The sequence below is a fragment of the Lynx canadensis genome, chromosome C2 (assembly GCF_007474595.2).
Source record: "Lynx canadensis isolate LIC74 chromosome C2, mLynCan4.pri.v2, whole genome shotgun sequence".
Lineage (NCBI taxonomy): Eukaryota > Metazoa > Chordata > Mammalia > Carnivora > Felidae > Lynx > Lynx canadensis.
In genome coordinates this window covers 121,058,778-121,079,307 of record NC_044311.2, presented here as the reverse complement: position 1 = coordinate 121,079,307, position 20,530 = coordinate 121,058,778, and the positions used below count along the sequence as shown (strand labels likewise).

The following is a 20,530-nucleotide window of genomic DNA, read 5'->3' as shown; positions in this document are numbered from 1 at the left end:
AAAGTGCAAACTGCTTTTAAACAATCTTCAATTAAAACCAAATTTCATAATAAGAAAAATCTGTAGAAACATTTTTACCTTCAGGCATGCTCTTTTATTATACTCATCATAATTTATTTCTTTACATAGTTGAATGGCTGCCCACAGAAACATTTAGGGCAATGCTTTTCAACCACAGCACAATTAAGATTTGGGGCTGGATATTCCTTGTATTGAGGACAGTCTCATTCACCTTAGAATGTTAGCAGTGCCCGTGGCCTGTACACACTGGATGCCAGTATTAGACCCTCCCAGTCCTGACAATCGAAGATGTCTTCAGATACTACCAAATGGCCCCTAAGGGACGCTGACTAGGCTGACTGATAAATTACATGTATGTACTTGTATTTAGTTGTGTGTTTACAGTATAGAGCTAAAATGACAGATAATTTCTATGAATATATTTAAGGAAGGTGAGTTTTTTTGCTTTAATATACTTTGAAAAATTGTAATTGTGTTAGTGTTTGTAGAATGGTTACTATATGAGGTGTCTCCTTATGTTCTTGTAAAATAATGCAAGTTCCTTTTATAGTGAACACCAATTAAATGGAAGGCACTGAACTAGAGTCTTTATACACATTATTTAATTCTTAAAAAAAATATGATGGAATGTACATCTCACAGTTAAGGAAACTGATGTTCAGGGTCCTAACCCAGAACCCAAAGTCAGCTCTTCTTATTAAAACATACAGCCTTTCTTTGTAATGAAATTGCATGGTTTAGGAAGTGGGAAGAAAAATTCTATCATATCTATGTTTTGTAGGCCACCAAGATAATATTTAACCTGCTATTGTTTTAAAGATTGCCCAATAGTTAGAGACTTTCTATTCACTGAAATTTTAAAACAATGTAATATCAATTATTTTTCCAAAAATACTTTTTATGTTTTTTTTGAGAGTTCTCCCAATAATACAACTCAGATACAAAATAGAAATGTCCCATCATAAGTTTTAGGAACCTCTTTACTAAAACTATATTAAATTTGTTATTTGAAGGAAAATATTGGATTATTTTATTCATTTGTAATTTTGTTTCTTTGTCATTTAGTAAATGCTTAACTTGCTGATTTATGAACCTGCTCTTGCCTGAAAGAGCCAAGGTAAATTGCAATTGGCAGTTCTGTAAAGGAGTCTAAATTATTTTCTTTCATGAGTAATATGAAAAATTGAAGTGTAATTGATGTTCATTAAAAACTAATGTGGATTTTTGAAGTGCAGAAATAGAAACTCTTGTCTAAAAAAATATAGTAGTTGAAAAAAGTAATTTCAGTGGGTTTTTAAAAAGCATAAACATATTCCTTCATCAGATCTCTGCAGACCTTTAAGCTTTGTTATAGTATTTTATAGCTATATAAAGTAATTGTCATATTTAATTGAAATAACATACACTTTTAAAAAATATTTTAACATATCTGAATTGTGAAGCATCCCTAGTGTATCAGAGTTTAATCGGTGGTATTTTTCTCTTACAAGTACATAAAACAGTGACGTGAGTTACAATTGATGTTTAGATTCAATAACTTATAAAATTTAATGAGATATATCAAAACATGTCAGTGCTTAAAATTTTGATCCTAGAAATATTAATTCATATGTTAAATAATTTAGTTAATGACATTAAGTGCTAATTATAATTTCTATTGGATATGATTTAATTTCTATAGCAGAAGCCTATGAAAGACACATATCTGTAAAATATTTTCAGCATAACTTTGCTGTCATATTTTAACAAATTATTTGTTGTTTTTGTCTAAATACTATATGCATGAACAAACCATTTTGATAGCTGATAAACCTTTTCAGAAATACATATTTAAGTAACCACATAATTACTATATATCAACGAGATAAGTTTATCAGTTCCAGTTGTGGATTTTGACTCATTGTAAGTATACAAAATATATTTTTTAAAATATGAGAATGATAATTTTATGAAGATATGATTATTTACGTATTTGCTCAGGATATTTTCTGTTGATTGTTTTCTATAGTATAGGTACAGGGATTTATTATACTGTTATATAGTTCATATAGTTAGACATTTTATTTTCAGAATATCTGAAATTCACTATGTGTATTTCTTTTTTTCATATTTGTTTGCTCATAAAAATATCCTGTACATGTCAATCAGTGTAACCTACTTTGAGCAGAAATATTATTGTAGGATTACATTTGGTTATCTGTCTTTTTCTAAGCATGAAAAGCCCTTGATATAATATCTTTTAAGCAAGCATTTTAAAAATGAAGAGCAAATAGACAAGGGTTTTGAAGTTTGAATCTGTTGACGCAGAAAGTTAGCTATTAATATTACATATATTTAAACTAATCACAATTTATGGAATTAACTGTAAGTGAAACCATGTAGAATGGCATTTCATGCTTTTATTTTTTTGTGACTTGAAAGGGAGTTGTTTTCCTCTGACAGATTACAGAGGATTTGGTATCAACTTTCCATTTCTCAAATTTAGATTGCAGGTTTTTTTCCTTTTCTTTTCTTTTTCTAAGTGACAAGTGGAAGGAGTCCAAACCTTGAATAAGTAATTTTGCATACCCGATAATCAAAAGTTAAAGTGAATCAGGGATTTGAAATAATTATTTAGGTAATTTAAGTTCCAATCAGTAGCTCATTTTGATAGAAAAATCTATTATGCTTATCAGGAGGACACATTAAATAATTGATATGCACTTATGTTCTGAAGTAAACAGTGTACAAAACTTGTTAGATACTACTTTGCCTGTCCTCCAGAAGCTTACTATTTTAACAGAAAATGCATGGATGTGCATAGGCACAGATAACTCTGAATAAATAAAGTAAAAGATGGTCCTTTTAAAATGATAAACATTTATTTTCTCTTAATTTCTGTGAGTCAGGCATCTAGGCAAGATTTAGCTGGGACCTCTGGTTGAAAGGCTCTCCCAAAGCTGTATAATCAAGGTGTAGGTTAGGGTAGCAGTCATCTCAAGGCTCAAATGAGGTCCATGTCCAAGCTCACTGTGTCACTTGACTGTTGACACAGGTCCTGTTGACACAGGTCCTCCATGACTATTGTCCAGAGATTCAATTCTCTATTGGGCAGTTCACACATAACAGCTGGTTTCCCTCAGCAAAAGCAAAAGAGAGCCAGAGAGAGTGAGCAAGACAAAAGGCAGAATATTTTGTAACCTAATCCTGGAAGTGACATCCTATTATTTTATACATTGTATTCTTTAGAAATCAGTCTCTAGGTCCCAACCACCCTCAAAAACAGAGGAATATTCAAAGACAAGGAACACTAAGGGTCATTTTAGAGGCTGTCTGCCACAGAGTTCTCAGTAGGATGTCTGTTCTCTTCTAAAGCTGAAGTTTTTATTTTCTTTATGTGATTATGTACTTTTTTCCCTTAAAAAATATCTCTTGTTTTCTTTCGCCACATCTTTTTTTCTAACTTCTGTGAAGTTTTGTAACTACTCTTTTCAATCATCTTAAACCAGAAACCTAATAGGCACATGCATCTGTTGAAATTGACACTCTTTGCCTTACCCAATGTGTTGTATTTGAATGCCTTGGCTGTATTGGGTTTGGACTTAAAATGAATTAAGGAAATTACAAGTGAAATTTGCCCGTGAAATTATATTATTCCCTAAACTCACACAAAATCAATGCCTGCAGAAATTTAAAAGGTGATAATTTTGAGTAGGGCATTTTTAAAGAGGGCAGAGAAAAGAAGTGGTAGGAGAGTATTGAGCAAATTAATGTACATCAAATCTGAATCATTGAATGTAACAAGGGAATGCATCCTCTTATGTGCTGCCATCTTCAACTTGTAGAATGCAGTGATTATTATTTCGTACTAACTTCCATAAGTTTTAATTTCCCCTGATGAACTAGGATTTATTGTTCTCATAAAGTTTTCTTAATAAATGCAATGAGATTGGTAACTGCGCCAATTAATTAGTCAAGTACATATAAAATCCCTAGTGTTTATTTAATTTGATCTTTAAAAAAGAGTCAAAATACAGATATGTAAAAAGATAAAACGTGTAGTGACCATTTTTTTTATTTCAAATTTTACTTTTAGAAAACAGAATTGTATAGGTTATTGTGCTTTGTTATCAGTATAAGTAAATGATATTTTATGGGCAAACACATATATAAACAAATAGAAGTCCTTAGAACAGATACTGGCCAGGAAGCTAACAATTATCATTGTAAAATTAATAGCTACGTAAAGTTACATCCTTTTAGGGTTACCTATTACTTTCTTTTCATATAACCTAATGCAAAATCTTGCTCTGTATCACATTTTCTTTTATTCGTATACATTTAGATAGCTCATACCTTTTTTTTTTGAGTCATTCATCAACAGTGATATATTTGTGATATATACAATCTAAGTAGATTGTAGTTTAATTACATCATAGCATCTGATAACAAAGCAATGGCTCTAGGGGTGCCTCAGAGGCTCAGTAGGTTAAGTAGTCGACTCTCCATTTCTGCTCAGGTCATGATCTCAAGCCTCCTGAGACTGAGCCCTGTGTTGGTCTCTGCACTGACAGCATAGTGAGTGCTTGGGATTCTCCCTCTCCCTCTCTCTGCCCCTTTTCTGCTTGTGTTCTCTCTCTTTCTCTCTCTCAAAATAAATAAATAAACATTAAAAAAATCAATGGCTCTGAAAAAGGCACAATAAGGGCAGAGATTTTGTCAGTTTTACACTCCACTACATATCCAAATAGCTGTTGAATGAATGGGTGAATGAATAAATGAATGTATAAATATGTTACATGACTAATTGAGGTATAAGGCATACTAAATTCAGAAAACCTAAATGATTAACTTTTCCCAAATCCTCGTCAGCAGAGATACTGTTTTCTTAATTTTTGGAGCAGTTTATTTTAACTAACAGAAAACTTGTGATCTCTGGAAGGCCTCCATATGCAGATTCATGCTATGGAAGAGCTGCTTCTGTACAGAGAATAAGACAAAGAAACTATATTTCACTAACTACACAAAACACATCTAACTTTGTTGTCACAATGTCTCATAAACTCAATTGTTCATGTGAAATGTAATTTTACTTGTAAAATGATATATTTATTGACAACTTATAATAAATCATTCATACTAAGAGAAAAATACATCACATTGCCGAGCATAAGAGCAGAAATTAGAGGCCCATCAAATCAACTTCAGGGTATACTAGATGGCACAATTATGATACACAAAATTGAATCTTCAAGATCTGAAGTAGTACTTTGCTGGGAAATTCTAATGCTTCTTGCTCAACTTTTAAACAAAAGAATTGAATTTTAGAATTCAATTATTTGGTGAAAACAGCACTCATCTTCCCGTTATTCTCAGTAGTGTATTTCTATGTGTCCTGTTGACATTGAAATCATTTGGGAAATACCAACTTGCTGTTGTTGTTGTTGTTGTTGTTGTTGTTGTTGTTGTTCTCCTTAGGCGTTCACAAGCACTTATCTTCCTTAGTCATCCCTAAGAGAAGACACTGAGTACGTGGCATGTGCTAAATGCCTTGTTACATGCCATGTGGGCTGCCAAGAAGTGCAGGAGTAGGAAGGAACCCCAAAGAGATTTCAAGTGGGAATGCAGATAGAGAGTTTCAGAATAAGTGTGTACCTGTTTCAGAAAGTGAACAAGTAGAGACTGGTGTAAAATGGGAAAAGGTGGAAATATTTGTGAAGGAAATGGGAAGTTATGGTTTTTACCATGCACTTCTCATGCTGATATCACTGATGTGGAGCAAGAGAAGAGGAGGAGAGAAAAGTGGGGCTAGCATGGAACCATAGGATTTAACTTATTATAGGTTCATGTTGTAGAACAGACAGTTAAGACAGGTCTTTTTTTAAGGACTGTAAAAAGACCAAATTTGACTTAGATGTGTAAGACAACAGAGAACAATTACAAGTTATTTTAAGATGAAAGCAGCATTTAAAGAACACAGTCTGGCAGGATAATGAATGATGGATTGTAGGCAGTAAATTAAGAGATAGAGAAACTATATGGAGAAAGGGAGACGCTGCAGCCTTTCATGGTCAAAGTAAGGAGGGTTTGAGGTTCCAGAAATAATGACAGTGTAAATAAGGAAGTATGGCTATACTTCTAAGAAACTTGATATGGCAAACAGGTATTAAAATACAAGAGATGAGATATATTCTGTAGGATTCACAGGATTTTGTAAATTCGTTGTAGGACTCCAATTTTTTGAACTGAATAGTTAGAAGAAGGATGATATCAAGGGTATGATAGCTCCTTTTCCTCATTTCAATGTCTACTTTAATGCTGAGGTGATAGATTTTGAGCAGTGACCATATTCATAATAATTGGCAAAGTTTAGCATGGATAACTCACTGTTTTTAACCAAGAATTTTACTTTTCTCCAAAATCTGCTTCTCTTTACATGATAGAATGTCCTGATATCTCATTCACCTTGTTTCAGGGTATGAACTTACCATGATTCCCATTATTCCTACATTTCCCTCAAACACTAGTATCCCTGCTCCACAACCCTCCATCCCATTGCTACTTTCCTTGTTAGGACCCTTACTCTTTCTAACCCAGGCTGCTACAGTCGCTGTCAGACTTCTTTCCTCACTTCCAGTCTTTTCCCACTACAGTGCATTCTCCAATTACTGTGATGTATCTTCCTACATCACAGATCTGATTATGTCATGCCCAGCTTACAAAATTTGTCACCTTCTTGTCCATAGAATAATTCCCAGTTCCCTAGGGACAGAAAATATCTTCTTATCATCTCATACATTCAACAAATGCATCCACTGAACACCTTAAAATGTGCCACACACTGGCTATGAAAGCTCTGGAAAGCAAAAGTTGGCATTGTCCCTGCCCCTGTGGAACCTAAAATACAGTGGAGGACACAGATACTAATCAAATAATTACACCAAAAATGTAAAATTGCAGCTGTATGAAGTACTGTTGAGAAGTTTGTGAAATTGGGACTTTACCCCAGTAGGGAAGTCAGAGAAGAATCTCTGTAGAAGTATTTCAGGAACTAACATCTGGAGCATAGGTTGGTTGGCAAAAGAAGAAAGTACTAGGTTTATCATAAAGTAGGCTCCTAGAGAGAAGAGCACCTGTAAAGTCCTGTTGCATGCAGAAATACACCACGTGGGAGGGACTTCAACATTTTCACTGAGTCTGGACCAGAGAGATTTATAGAGCAGAATCTTACAAAATAAGGCTCAAGAGAGGAGAATGGAATACCAAAGTTTTATAGACTAGTGAGTTTATTCTGAACCATTGGGAAACTAATGAGACACTTTATGTAAGAGGGTGACATGATCAGAAATGCATTTAGAAAAGAACACATATGGTGGGTTTGCAGGGAATGCTCAATCTGGGCAAAGCCAATAGGCAAATGGGTGTTTGCTAGGACAAATGTGATGATAGTGGTGATTTTAAAGATTTAAAAAGAAAGAAGTTTTTGTCTGATGACCGAAATACAACAAATGCCTATGTCTGACTATCGTGTTGATGAAGGAACAATATAAACAGTAGAAATAAGAATTAAAAAAATAAGGAGACAAAATGAAATGACTTGGAAGCTAGAATGTCATAGAGGCTGTGGCAGAAAGAAATCTATGTCTGTTACAGAGCATTTGGAATCCTCATGCATGAGAAACATCATGCTTGCTACCTAGGAATCCATTCTCTCAGCAGCTTTGTGGTACAGTTTAAGAAACTATGCAATCCCAGCTTTCCAGGAGGCACCATATCGTATTTTCATGAAGTTTCATCTGAGAACTACCTGCATTGCCATCATCAAATGTGAATAAAAACATCTCAAGGACAGAGGCAGACCCCTGATTCTGCATTTTTAACAAGTCCTGCTAGTCTTCTTGATGGAATCTAAACTTTCAGAAACAGTGGGAAACATACTAGAGCATGGATTTAGTGTTAAAAGTACTCAAAGTGTGGCATGTATCACAAATGCACATGCTGAAAACATGGAAACATGCTGCACATTGGAAAACCTTTGTGCAGATAAATTTGGAAGGTAAATCTTAGTTGCATAGCTAGGCTGATGGCATTGTAAAAGTCACTTAATTTCTGTGGATTCCAGTTGAAGAGATTTGTGTTTTGGCTTTTCCAAGTCTCCTGCCTCTCATTAATCAAAATGATGTCCCCTATCTGTCTCAGTTTCTTGCCCCACCTCTATGAGAAGCTTTGGGGAATCTAGACTCTTTGAGTCTAGATTGGGTCTGGCTTGAGAATGGTAAAACTCTGTGTCCTCCACCTAAGGTCCAAACTAACTTGTGGGATACTGAAACAGTGATGGCCTTCTGTAACACTCAGCAGACTGCTGATCTGTAATGTGGGAAGTGCTTAAACTAGATTTGATGCATGAAGCATTAAGAGGAAGGAGATTGTCTTCCTCTATTGTATTGAAATTATTTTAAATTTTGCAAATGGTTAAATCCCACCCAGGAGTTTTTAGCCATTTCATCATAAAAAGAGGTAATGGATTTTTGACAATATAAATAAGCCACAACAACCAGAAACACAAACACACACACACACACACACACACACACACACACACGCACACACACATTTTGTAACTGATTGGAAAACTGTCAGTCCATAGAGCTGAGTTAAAAGTATCTAATTATTGTAAAAATACTACTTGCAATCGGGGCACCTGGGTGGCTCAGTCGGTTAAGCGTCTGACTTCGGCTCAGGTCGTGATCTCTCAGTGCAGTTTGGGAGTTCAAGCCCTGAATCAGGCTTTACGCTGACAGCTCAGAGCCTGGAGCCTGCTTTGGATTCTGTCTATCTCTCTCTGCTCCTCCCCTACTTGTGCTCTGTCTCTCTGTCTCTCTCTCAAAAATAAATAAATATTAAAAAAATAAAAAAAAATACTGCTTGCAGTCTATAGCAAAGTAGGCTATACATTTACATATATGTGCTAAAAAATCAGTGACAAGTGTATGCCTTGTCTAAAACTCTTAGGCTTATAACAAGTCAGATTTATTTTTGTTTTTGATAACAGCAGAAAATGTTTTTTAAAAAAGGTTAAATATTGGTTTATCACATGACAGTTAGCTATTTAATAATTGATAAAAATGTAATGGGGTATGAAAACAATTGTCGTTTTAAACAGGACTACTTCAATATCTGAAGTATAACGAGGGATACAATAATTTTTATTTTCAAAATTAATAAAAACTTCACCCAAATAATCTTGAATACTATTGTTCCCTGGATAAAAATTCAATCTGAAACTGACAATTACACACATGGCAAATCTTTATACTGGGTTAGAGTGTCCCCAGCAGGTGGTTTACTTATGATTAATGATTTACAGTTCTTGAATATTCAGATTGGTAAATGTGCTGGTGCTTTTTAATTGCCAAACTCTTATTACCCCAGCTTGCCTTATGACAGCTTGCCTTCATTTTAAACATGTTGTTTTTGAACATGATTTAAAATGAGTGCCAAAGTATGAGGTGTCTTCATGCATTGACTGCTATGGGCAAACACACTGTACATGCTTTTTTTTCTGTGTTGACAAAAATAAATTATAATTTTCTGATAGCTTGTTCAGTATATTCAGATTTTAAAATGACAGTGACTACTAGTTTTCTGTATCTCTTCCATCATAGTTTGTCATGAGTTACAACTCAAAGCATAATCAAATACTTATTTTATTATACTTTATAAGATGCTTATATTTTAAAATTGTAACTCATCAGGGGACTAGTTCAACTTTAATAATATTTGGCAAAATTGAGAACATATAGAAGACTTATAAAGAGCTTTACAGATATAACATGATTTATCCTAGAAAAGATAAAATAAAGCAGTGTATTGATTTTTATTTTGAAGTACATGAAGGCTTGTTTTGGTTGATAATAGACATGAAAATGCACAGGAAAACTCAGTGTGTGGAAAAAACCCTATTCTTAGAAGACCTTGACACCTATTAATTATCATCTGGAAAAAGTCATTTAAACATCTCTAAGTTTTTGTTCACTAATCTGTACACGGAAGCTAAAAATACTGCCTTAATTATATCAAAGGTATTTTTTGAGAATCAGATGATTTAATTTCCTGCTAAATTTTGTGGGCATGATGTAGGCAAGGACCATCTTGCTTTAATTCCTTTGTAGGTAATAGGTACTTCAGTGTTTGCTAATGAATGAATGACTCAAATTAGATGGTAAATAAAAGTAAATTACAAATAGTTTTTAAAGCATTGTGTGACTTTAAGTAAAGAAGGAAATCTTTTTTTCAAGTTTACTTATTTATTTTTGAAAGACGGGGGCGGGGTGGAGGGAATGTGCAGGGGAGGGGCAGAGAGAGAGGGAGAGAGAGAATCCCTAGCCTGATGCCAGACTCAAACCCATGAACTGTGAGATCATAACCTGAGCTGGACGAAATCAAGAGTTGGATACTCAACCAACTGAGCCACCCAGGTGCCCCTAGAAGGAAATCTTAATGGGCCTAGGGTAAACCTTTTTCTATGTTTTAGGACAACCATTGGCAGTTGTTAATTATGGAAACTCTCATACTCATAATAACTTGGTAAGAATCCTTTTGTTTCTTTTTGTTTTCAATCTTGAAGAAAAAAAATCAAATATATCGTGTTCTTATTTTACACATTGCACATATATTTACTGAGTTACTGGAAGAAAGAAAAACAACAACATGAATTTGGTCTCATGGACTTATGTCCAGTTAAAGGTTAAAGAACACAAAACAATGTTAAATACATGGTTTTATAATAACAGTTGTGATCAATGCAGTGTACAATGGAGGTTTAACAAGTTGACTTAACCCCACAGCCTGCAAAGTGGAAAGCAATGTACCAGGAATATTATAAGTGGTTGTAGCCAAGAAAAATTTATTTTAGCATATAATTTGTGCCACTCTGTTTGGCACTAGGGATAAATGTAAGTAAGTAAGATAGACAGGTTGAGACAAACTTATGCCTATATATTATCTTCATTTTATAGCTGAGGAAATAAAAGCTCCAAGAGATTGGGTTTCTTGTCTAAAAACATACAGATAGTTTATTAACTGGGCACTCCCACCCAAATACGTTTGACTCTACCATGCTGTTTCCTCTAATTCATTTAGACACTGAGTTGGGAAGTATTATTTAGGGACACCTCCATTTTTGGCATTAAATGTATCCAGTGTAAATGACATAAGCATAAGAGAATTATCTAACTCTGTTGTTATGTTTTTTTTAATGTCTATGTTTCTTAATGTCTATTTCTTATAATAGTGCTGCCCTGTATTTTACTTTTTTTTTTTAATGGTGCCTTCTAAGAGCACATATACTGTATTTATATGGTTAAAAGTGTAATCTGCCAAAGTGATTGTTTGCATTGTCTGAGGGCCCATTACTGCTATAAAGAGATCGTAGACCCATCATCTGTATGATGTCTTTTGTCTTGGGGCAGGTTGCATTGCTGATCACAAGCTTGTCCTAGTTACCGCAATACAGTCAGTGGTATAACTTATTAAACTGCTTTTCTTTTATGCTTATCCTTTTTAGTATTTAACACAATGCATATGTTGAAACAAACTGGCCTAATTCATAGAAGTTATAATTTCATAATTATTCTCGAGTATTTACAGAAGCAATAGTATTCTGAAATATCCTAGCATTTTTATGAACACTTATTATCTATTTATCACTTCACATTTTTAAATATTTGTTGGTATACAATTTTTAACAATCTTAAAATGACTATTTCCATTCTGTAGGAGAGATTTCTTTTAGTTATGCTTTCTTATATGGTCATATAACCTCTATCTGTGACTATTCACAACTTAATTTACCTTTCTTACATGTTCACAACAATGCTAATAGCATTTTTTTATTTGGGGACTTTTTTTGGTTTGTGCTTACATTGCAACAATATCCCTCAATAAATATTATATATTAATTTAGGCATAAATCACACTAGTGTCATTTGGGTAACTTCATGTGACACAATAAAAGAAAATCATTTAATTTTTCACAGGTAATTTTGTTTGATTTTTTTAAAAAGAATTTATTGATTTATGACTTATATTTTAATTTTCACCGGCCATTTGATAAAATACATACATAAATATTAATATCTATATATACATACAAAACAATAGTAGTCATTAATCACTTCTTTAGTCTGTGAACAATAAAATATATTGATACTCTTATTGTTCGTGACTGCACTGAGCTAAGTTCACTTATTTCTCCCCATGCGAATTAAACGTCTTCACTCTTCTTTAATTGCTATGTGCTTAATTTTCTTCCACTGCAGGAAGCCCAGCTATTTATAGGTTTAACTTCTATTAGGTTTTCCATCATTTGATCCTTACTGATCCATTACAATACATTGTGCTTTCATGATTCATGTTGTCTTACATTTATTACTACCACACTACCTGTTTTTTATGACATTTTTAATATGCACTGTGGTGCGCATAAAACATTAAATGAGCTAAAATGAGCAATTGGTGATTATATTTATATTCATATTATAATATGTCTATGCTATTATTTCTGTGGTTTTCTAACTATGCATTAGTGTGTTGGAAGGAGAGCCAGAAAGGGTTTTTAAGGTCAATTATTATTGGGGTACAAATCTCCATTTGGATTTTCACAAACTCATATTTCATGGGCAATCCAAATTCTTTGAAGTGTGCAGAACATGTAAAATATGAGGTCTGTGTGGCATTTCCAATCACTGAAGTTCCTGTAGCAACTTTTATTAACAGAAGAAGAGTACGGATAAGATGAAGTGCATCTCATCTTTTTTTCAATTTACACCTGTTTGGAACCTAAATATCTTGAAGAAATGATCTATTACTATTAGCCATTTTCACTATTTGAATACATGTGTATATGTTCTAACTTAACCCCACGTAAAAATAACTTCAAAGGACTTTTCTTATTAATAACCCTCTAATAAGTAATTAATGTTTATTCATATTAAACATTATAACCATAATCTCATTGTTTTTATAAAACTGAAGATTTAAAAAATATTGAATGATTGATTCTGCAAATGATTTAACCAAACTTTACATGTTTTTCTCTCATAGAACATTTTTTTTTTAAATTTAATGTTTTATTTATTTTTAAGACAGAGAGAGACAGAGCATGAGTGGGGATGGGGCAGAGAAAGAGGGAGACACAGAATCGGAAGCTGGCTCCAGGCTCTGAGCTGCAAGCACAGATCCAGACTCAGGGCTCAAACTTACTAACTGTGAGATCATGACCTGAGCCAAAGCTGGACACTCGACCAACTGAGCCACCCAGGCGCCCCACTCTCATAGAATTTTTAACTGTCAACTGCTGACATTACCATTTGTATTAGCTCTACCCAAGCAAAATAGGTTTTCTAACATACATATACATATACACACATGTATATGTGTCTGTGTATATATATGTATATGTGTGTATATATATACTTACATATGTATATACGTATATATGTAGCTATGTTTATTAATTTAGACTTTTTAGTCTGTTAAAGAAATACCATTCTCCTATTTAATATGATGTTGTCAAAAATATCTTTTAAAGCTCCTTTAAAACACATTTTCCCTATTTTTATTTAATAGCAGACATTATGGATAATGCCTATAAAATTAGAAATACCTATAAGAAGTTTTGATGCTGCCATTGAAATTTGACAATAAAATTCTCAAATAATTTTATTTCTTTGAAATAAAAGTGATGATTTCTTTAGAGCTGAAATAAATCTGTCTTGTATAGTTATATCATGGTATGGTTATCAATAATTTAAGGAAATGCCTAAGAATTTTGTTTTATTATTTTTTAAACTGTATACTTTATAAAATTATGACTCTTTAAAAGGTTTTTGATCTCCAATGTAGATAGGATATGCAGCTTTTTTTAAAGAGAATTAGCTTAAATTACTTTGTTTCACTTAAAATTATGTAAATAAAAAAGATAATAATATCACAATATGTTATCATTTTAGAACTATAAGTTGTAATATATTTAGAAAGATGGGGCGCCTGGGTGGCGCAGTCGGTTAAGCGTCCAACTTCAGCCAGGTCACGATCTCGCGGTCCGTGAGTTCGAGCCCCGCGTCAGGCTCTGGGCTGATGGCTCAGAGCCTGGAGCCTGTTTCCCATTCTGTGTCTCCCTCTCTCTCTGGCCCTCCCCCGTTCATGCTCTGTCTCTCTCTCTCTGTCCCAAAAATAAATAAACGTTGAAAAAAAAAAAAGAAAGAAATGTAAGAAGTAACTTTGATGACCACAGTAAGTAGATGATAGATTATATATTAAAATAACTTGGTGCCGGTAAAACGTTACCAAAACTTTTTTCTATTTTCCAGTGGCAAGATATTTGCAATGTCCTCAAAATTTAAAAGGAAAAGTTATGAGGCTGAACAACACACTACATGAATATTTGATTTTGAACTTAAATCAAGATCACCTTTGATTATCGAGCCTAAGATATTTTCTTCACATTATTAGACAGTTACCTTTAATCTCCATAATATATCAATTTTCTTTGAGAAATAGCTCAAACTTATTCAAAACAAAAACCTAAAACAAACAAAAACAAACAACAAAAACACTTCATGAAGACCTGGAAACCAAAGCAAACCAAACACTTGAATCCTAATGTGATATAGTCAGAAAGTTCTGTATTTTGCGACAGATCATCTGTTTTCTAGTTCCCACATTTACCTGTGACCCAGATTTGCTTTCTTTTGTTTTTATTGACGATATTACTTAATTTTTGTTAACCTCATTTTCCTTATCTGTCAAAACAGACACTGGAATATTTGATCACTGAAGTCATTATTTTGTTATAAGTGAAATCTTGTCAAATTACAGTAGAAGAATTTAGATCACTTTATAAACTAATTTCAGTGACTTTTTTCAGCCTGTCATGATAAATGAGTTAAGAATTTTTTCAAAAGTTAAGTTTTTTTATTGTCCTTTTTCCAGTTATAAATTCTCAATTTCATTTAATCTCATTTATTTTATGTCTGCTTTGATATTATGTAAAAAATGCTTTTCATATTTTTAGGTCTTATGAAGATTATTGATAATATATAATTTCTAAGAAAAAGACCTTGGACTAGAGGGTTTCTTTGGTTTTTATTTAAATTCTAGTTAGTTAACATATAGTATAATATTGGTTTCAGGAGTTGAATTCAGTGATTCATTACTTGCATATAATACCCAGCGCTTATCACAAGTGCCCTCCTTAATCCATCATTCATTTAACCTGTCCACCATATTTCTTAAATAACTTCACAATCATAATATTAGAAATGGAATCTAGTCACTGTCATGACCTCCTCCAGGAAAATAATATTTGAGATCCTACAAAGAAAAGACATTAAAGAGAAGTTGCTACAGGGCAGAATGAGTTACTTACACGCACACACGCACGCACACACACACGGGGTGACAAATAATTATTTTAGTATTAAACAATAGCAAGTTATTTCAAAATTGAAAGTTTATAGGTCATTTGTTATAATATTTGAATGAAACATATTTTAATGCAAACCCGTAACCTTTCATCAGAATGATAGATGTTGGTTCTTATTTCCTTTGTGAAGGATAACCCTTTCTCTCCCTAATGATATAAATCCAAACTGTCTGTTCCAAATCTTCCAGGTTATGGCTAAATGAATAGGCCATCTCTGGTTATTTGTTTCACCCTCTGAAAATTTGTTTTCATTTTTCAGAGGCATTTTTGCTTTGTATATTGGGTAACTGACATGTCCTTTTATGAAAATTTTAAGTTATTTAGGTAAAACACTTTATTTCTGAATTATCAGTTATTTAGGTAAAGCATTATATTTCTGATATATTATTTAGGTAAAACATTATATTCCTAGAAATTTTCCTTATGTCTTCCTGTTTTATTTTATATCTGCTGTATGGTATAATTGTTCTTCCATAAAACCCCAAACTTCACTATTGTTCTCTCAGTAGCCATTAATTCTAAAATTCAAAATTATAACTTAAAATTATAAAGTACACTCAAACATTCCTGACTAATTGACTAGTTTCATGTTATCTAAAAATAATAATGAATATTATTTAAAGTAGGTAAAAGAGAAATGAAGACATTTATGCTCAATTAAGGGAATAAATTACAGAAAACATCTCTTAAAAATAAGAAAAACAGTAATTGGCATAATTTGGTTTGAAACTAATTCAATTTGACAAACATTTGCTTTATCATTACCTTAAGCTCAGCTTGACAAGTTTATAAGCTATATCTCTTAAAAGGACTTTAAAATAAAATTGGGGCAAAAAAAGTTAAAATTGGGGCATAAGAAAACACTCCTTTGTCTCTTTGTTCCGTATATTTCTGGTGTTATTATTATTAACCTTTATTGTAGTTAGATGCACTGCAGGTCCTCCAATAGATTATAGGTCCCTTGTAAGAGTATAAACTGTTTTTTCATTTTCATCCTTGCTGCTCTGACAATGCTCCACACATAATGCCTCCTATATAGTCCATATTCTAACTCTATATGATGACTCAAATGTCACCCAAAGGCACTAAATATTAGCATCTCAAACAAAGTGTGATTTGCCTTGCACTTTTCACATTATTGATACACTTGAGTTTTGAGTTTCTTTCTATACATGACCTAAATTTTCCAAGCTCTAGGTCAATTCACAGATATTACAAAAATCAAATTTAATTTTATGATTTAAGGATACTTTGTTATAACACCCTTTTATTTGATGTTACTAGACATATTTTAATAAAAGTACAATAGTAAGACTGTAACAAAAGGATGGCGATACTGGAAGGTGTATGACTTAGTCAGATAAGATTCACCATAGGAAAGTAGAGCAGCTTTAGTATACACACAGATGGATAGGAAACCAACAGTGAATTGAAAAATGCAAAGTTTTGCTCACAAGGTGACCTGAGAGAAAGGCAGTCAGTGGGGGTGAAGATTTTACTGGTTTAATAATAAATAGGTATACATAAATAATTAGTTTGTGACAGTTTTAATGACAACCCAGCCATGGGAGAAGATAAATCTACATATTGAAAGAAAGCAGTTAAAATGTTGACTTGCAGAATGACAGAGGTAAAGAGGATACATGTAAGTGGAGACAGGCAGCTTGTCTAAATATGGCTAATATTAAATACAGGTGATTATAGCATTTGAAATTGAAATTACAAATAATCTCTGATTCACTTATTTTAAAATTTCCAAGTCCCCTCAGCTGCATATTTCACCAGGTGCTGGTGCAGTAGGAACAACAAGCGTATCCAATGATTTAAAAATAACATTCATGGGTGTCACCTGATGTCACTCCAGATAAGAAATGCTGTTCCCAATCAGAGAGAACACTCTCTGGTATTCATCCTAACACCTCCCAAACCTGTACTACATATTTGTCATGCATTTTTAAATAATCTTTTGGATCTCAAACATATTAAATAGATTAAGCTTTTTGAAAATTGTGAACACAGAGAAGAAGTGGAAGAAATGGAATGCTTTGCTTTTAGAAAACTTATGCAGGTACAGATTTTTTTTTTTTCTTCTCATGACGAGGTTTAAACTAAAGATGTTTTTATTTTTTTCTTCCAAATACTACAAACTGAGTCAAATTTTAGTGTAGTATTCATGACTTTTTGCTCTTCAGAAAGATATTTGAGCCTCACCCTTTCAGGCTACTCAGGTACATAGACTTCTAAATATATCGGTTCAGATTTGGGGAAGTAAGCAAACATTTATCAAGGCACTCAGGCAAGCAATGTGCTAAGTGCTTTGTGTGCATTTACTTTTCCCAATACAAGTCCTATGAGGAAGATATTTTATCTATTTTACAGATAAAGTAACTGAAGTCCGGAAAGGTTAACTTGATTGCTCAAGATCAAAAAAGAGACTCAGCAGCAAAAACAGGATTGGCCTTAGAATTCTCTTGAAAGCATATGCTTTTCTATTTATGAACCCAAATTTCTCCATAAGGGTTGTTTCACAAATTTATGTGAAATAAATAATGATATAATTTTTAAAATGCGTTGATATCACATCTCATTGCCTCCCCCCGCCAATTCTACTTTATAGTCTGAAGATAAGGAATCAAATCACAAACACATTTATTTTTCTTTTTCAAATCACAGATTGGATTTCTTGAGGCTCTATACAAAAACAAATGGGCTTATTTAATATGTTGCATACCACATTCACTATCCATTAATCTTAAAATGAACTAACTTGACTAAATTTACAATAGTTCCAGTTCTGTACTGTCCAGAATATTTGAGGGGATCATAGACAGAGATTCCCTAAAAGCGTCAAGCAATTTTCAGTGAGAAATATAACTGACAGGCTCCTAAAAGATACAACACAAAATGGCAGAGATAAATGAATATGAAATATTTGGTAACACACCATAATTATTGTGATGATTCTAATACTTTCTTCCAACAACCCTTGAAGGTCATGGAAATGTGGAAGAAAAATAGAAAATAAAAGGAAATATTAGATGGAAAAAAATCTTGTACTACCATAATGCTATTTTATTTTAAATTTTTTTACATTTATTTATGTTTTGAGAAACATAGAGAGACGGAGCACAAGTTGGGGAAGGGCAGAGAGAGAAGGAGACACAGAATCTGAAGCAGGCTCCAGGCTCCGAGCTATCAGCACAGAGCCTGACGCGGGCTCAAACCCACACACCGTGAGATCATGATCTGAGCCGAAGTCGAACGCTTAACTGACTGAGCCACCCAGGTGCCCCTACCATAATGCTATTTTAGAAGTTGTCAAAGGAATGGGAAACTTGGGTGTTATTAAGTCAGAAGAAACACCAATTACTTCATTTTGATATATTTGTTGATCATGTTAGTCTACTGAGACCATTGTGAAACTAGACTTTGGTCTCTTGGCATTTTGACAATGGCTTGTAGCATCATTATCCATCAAATATGAAGAATAGTGTTATTTTTCCTCATTAACTAATTAGTAAATTTAAAAAGATAATGAATTACTAATTACAGTATTAAAGGGGAATATTTTTAGAAGTCTTTTAGCTACACCTCCCCATCCTATTTGATGTTAGTATTGTCCCTTAGACCATCCTTCAGTTTGGTCATTTTCACTGAGACTGCCAGTCAGTTTTACACCAAACCAGGCTGTATTTTTCCATCTTGCACAGTTTTTCTCAGATGTTGCCAACTTCACTGCTGAGTCCATATACATCAAAGTGACTGTGTTTCCCTGAAACTAAAAGTGTCAAAATAGCAAATTAGGCAATATGATATGACATAATAAGCTAAACTCATGCTGCCTCCATTTTACTGAACAAATAAGAGATGCCTTTCTTGAAAAATAGATGGTGGGGACAAGAAATTACCTCCAAATCTAGAGGACTATGGGATCCTGCTTTAATTTATACTGCATTAAATACTAGGGAGACCTTGATTGTAAACCTTCTTAAATCTGAAATGATCTCTTGTCTCTTCCCCCCTTTTTATTTTTCCTACATCCAGTTAGACACTTGAATTTTCCAGAAAACCATAGGTTTCTGCATTTCCCGGGGACAGATCCTTAATACAGGGCTTTAAAACCAGTTACTAATAGCTTGGTGATGATGTTACCTAATTTTTACAGAGAGGTTGGTGAAAAGAGAGATATTATACATGTGTGAATTGACATTTTGAAGTGGAACTCTGCAAGCTCTTTTTCATAAAATTATACAGTATATATATATATATATATATATATATATATATATACTGTCTAGCTTCTATATTTTGAGGACATTAGAATTTAAATAGTTGGATTTGAAGTCATAACTATGTTTTTATAATATTATTTTAATGGAGAAATATTCCCCAAATGATAAAGAAATATTTGTAAATTACTTTTGGGTCTGTAGCCTATTAATACTGTAAAACAATTTTCATAAGTATTTTATTTCTAAATGATATTTAAGGCACTCGTGCATAATTTGAGAATTGTCTATATAGAGATTAATTTATAATGATTGATCCTTTGGTATGATAAACCTAGTATTTCTTTTTTTTTTTTTTTTTAATTTTTTTTTTTCAACGTTTATTTATTTTTGGGACAGAGAGAGACAGAGCATGAACGGGGGAGGGGCAGAGAGAGAGGGAGACACAGAATCGGAAGCAGGCTCCAGGCTCTGAGCCATCAGCCCAGAGCCCGATGCGGGGCTCGAACTCACGGACCGCGAGATCGTGACCTGGCTGAAGTCGGACGCTTAACCGACTGCGCCACCCAGGCGCCCCGTAAACCTAGTATTTCAGCATGACAAAAAGCTACAAAATATGAACTCAAATATATCAATGTTAGGTAAATACATAGTTGCTCTGGTGGTTATCTCATTCAACATCTCGGTAACAAGAGCAAATAAAGGAAGCTTTATAGATGTGCCCTTCCAAACAGATTGATTGAGTTTATCTTGCTATAAAGCTTAATTTTATAATCATCTGTAGGATTTTAACTATATATATTATTGTGTATGT

The 20,530-nt window shown here is 33.3% G+C and overlaps 1 protein-coding gene across 1 annotated transcript in view; it reads left to right on the top strand.

Moving 5' to 3' along the window:
* CADM2 (cell adhesion molecule 2) overlaps nt 1–20,530 on the top strand; it is a 1,081,856-nt gene that overhangs the window by 223,579 nt on the left and 837,747 nt on the right. The window lies entirely within an intron of this gene.